The sequence below is a fragment of the Corvus brachyrhynchos genome, unplaced genomic scaffold (genome assembly GCF_000691975.1).
Source record: "Corvus brachyrhynchos isolate BGI_N302 unplaced genomic scaffold, ASM69197v1 scaffold280, whole genome shotgun sequence".
Taxonomy (NCBI): Eukaryota; Metazoa; Chordata; class Aves; order Passeriformes; family Corvidae; genus Corvus; species Corvus brachyrhynchos.
This window is the reverse complement of record NW_008236198.1, coordinates 276,753-279,923: the sequence shown is the minus strand read 5'-3', so window position 1 is coordinate 279,923 and position 3,171 is coordinate 276,753. Positions and strand designations below refer to the sequence as shown.

The following is a 3,171-nucleotide window of genomic DNA, read 5'->3' as shown; positions in this document are numbered from 1 at the left end:
CCTGCTCCAACTCACCCATTTTAAAGAAAACTGAAATAAATCTGGATACCTTGAGATTGACATAAAGTATTATTATCGCCAGGTCCATGCACAAAGTGCTCTTCACCTCATCTCAAAAACAACAGCAGGGGGAAGCCTCCTTGGGCATTTTTCAGATTTCTGTGTTTTCCCCTTCATTTTAACAAACAAAACAATAAGCAGTGAGTGCTCTCTGTGAACAATGCAGCCATTAGCCCTGTTTTCCCTGGATTTCCTCTGGCAGCTGACACGCAGCCAAAGCCCTTGGGTTTGCAGACAGGTTGGACTGTAACACCTGTTTCTATTACTGCAGCACCCCTGGGTAATTCACTTCAATTGTCACCATCTCCACTGACAACCTTTCATCACAACATCACTGAGCTCCTCTAATTTTCCCAGAGACATTTCCCTCATTTGCATCGTTCCCTTGAGCTTTTTTTTAAAGCTTCTTCCCCCTCAAAGCTCCACAGCTCTGAAGTCTCCCCTTTGCAGGGAGCTCGGAGGGAAAGCAGAGCTCCAAGGTTAGGTTTTATTTCTGGCTGTAGCTTGAAAGCCAAGGTATTTTTTTATGTTTCCAAGCCTGTATATAAAATATGCATCAGTGGGGTTGACAGGCAGGGATGCCAGGACGGACTCACAGCCAGGGATTTAACACTGTCAAGCTCCTTGGAAAGGATTGCTTACATATGGAAGAGCTGAGTTATAATTTTGAGGTTTAAATTCCCTCTGTAAACCAGAAAAATCTGGAAAAAACTACCTCTCTCCAACATCCACCAGGCATTCATCCTGCTGCTGGACCACAGCTGTGCATCCACAGAGTCCTATTCTAGAAAACTTTTAATGTTATTTATTTTTCATCTACGTGGCTCAAAGAAACCACGTGGTCCTGCATCAACCCTGAAGAGCACAGAGATGAGCAGGGACATGGCTCAAGGAAGGATCATAGAATCACCTCCAGCTCCATCCCACATCTCCCATTTAATGGATTCTAACCATTTGTGGACTCCTGGAATGCTTTGGGTTGGGAGGGACCTTAAAGCTCCTCCAGTGCCACCCCTGCCATGGGCAGGGACACCTTCCACTGTCCCAGGCTGCTCCCGCCTGGCCTTGGACACTGCCAGGGATCCAGGGGCAGCCACAGCTTCTCTGGGCACCCTGTGCCAGGGCCTCCCCACCCTCACAGGGAAGGATTTCTCCCTAATATCCCATCTAAACCTCCCCTCCTTCAACTTAAGTCCGTTCTCCCTTGTGGAAAGTTCCCATTCCTTCTTCTCTGGGTGACACTGAAAATACATTCTATTATTGCAGTCAGGATGCAGGAAACCACTTTCCAGTGTGCATTTCGTCAAGGAAACCAGCGCTCATTTGAGGTTTTCTACTGGCCAGTACCTTTGGCAAAGCCTCGCAAGATTTATTCCAAGAAAGATGTTAAACAGGGTGCACAACAAAACCCAGAGAAAGGGCCACAATTCCTGAATCATTCTGGAAGTACATTAAACACGCAATAATTGCCTTTTATTGTGAGGCTCACAATTCATCAACGTGTGTGAACACACCACTTTTCACAGCCAGGGAACGTGTTGTGCTCGACAGCCAAATGTCATTTTTTCAGCATATTTCAGATCTATTTCCTCTCCAAAGACCTCTTTGCCCGTCCAAAACCAACCAAACAAAAAATCCAACCCAACAGCAGCATGGTCTGAGCTTTTCAAGACTTCTCTCCTCAAAGCTGGTAAACCTCCTCCTGCTCAAGAGCATTTCACCCTCTCTCCTTCCTCTGTGGAGCCCAGATCCCTTCTCTCCACATCACAGAAAGCAGATGTCTGGCAGGATACTGAACACACACTGCCTTCCTTGAAATCAGCTAATGCAGATTTTCCTCTCATAAAACTCCTCCTCTCCCACTTTATTTACATCACTAACTCACGCCACTGCATTCTCATATCCTATGGGAGTTCTCTGATATTGAAATAACTCACAGGGAAGGAATCCAAGTTATTTTTGGCCATTGCCAGCCAATTTTTAATAAATGATTCAAAGTAGAACAGGTTTTATCTGTCAGGTACAACAGTAATTCTATAACTGCAGACCTTAAAAGTGCAACCAGTTCGATGCTGAGAGGTAAAACTGCTCCTTGTGTGGCACAGAGAAAGCCAAAGGTATTGAACAGTTAGGCCTGAAGGCCAACAGCTGGAATTTTTCCACTTTTTCAATAAACTGAGAGCCATTATTTACATGGTTTGGTACAAAAAACCCCACGACCCCCACAGCAATTCAGTGCTCTGCCAGAAAAAAATCCCAGCTGACATAAAACCCTCATTAATTGCCTTTGGATATCAGTTGCTAAGAAAATGTTAATGAATGACCAAAGCAGGAATGAGATTTCTCTGGCAGGGGATTTAATTTGCTTACATCTGTTTGCCTTTGCTCAAGATGATCCCACTGAATGTACTACTCTTACAAAATTCAGGTTCTGTTGCTGGGGATTCATGAAGGCTAAAAGATCTGGTTATTAATGAAACAGAAGTGCTCAACTGTTCTTCCATCCACTTCACTGTAGAGCTTTTAACCACAGTAATTACACTTTAGCAGAGCCCCGTTTTCTCCCCTGACAGCTCCAAATCCATCACCCCACCTCCAGTGTTTGGACAGCTCTTTATATCCACTTGGGATGAACACAGACATCTGCTCTGGGAAACAAGGACTGTCTTTTCCTCAGCGGAGAATCCATAGTCAGGACTTCTTTGAAGTTTTAATCCAGTTTCTTGGTTTCCCAAAAACACTTTTGCCTTTTAAAAGCCATCTGATCTGTCTGATCCAGCCCACATGGCCCTTCTGTGGTGCACAGACCACCCAGGAATACTCCTGGAAATGCTGCCCTATACGACACAGAGCCAGAGAACCCGTCCTGAGGGATGTCAGGATGGTTTGGGATTGAAATTTTCAAAGTCAGGTGACAATTACACACTCTAATGGTCCCTTTGCTTGCAAGCACCCACCTGGGCATGCCTACAGGGAAGGGAAAGCCTCTGGAGAGCAACGGAGCTGGGAAGGGGCTGGAGCCCCAGGAGAGGCTGAGGGAGCTGGGAAGGGGCTCAGCCTGGAGCAAAGGAGGCTCAGGGGGGACCTTGTGGCTCTGCACAAGTCCCTGAC

General features: G+C 46.0%; 1 protein-coding gene across 2 annotated transcripts in view; it reads right to left on the bottom strand.

Moving 5' to 3' along the window:
• Positions 1-3,171, bottom strand: part of CACHD1 (cache domain containing 1) — a 91,073-nt gene that overhangs the window by 58,182 nt on the left and 29,720 nt on the right. The gene's annotated exons all lie outside the window — the stretch shown is intronic.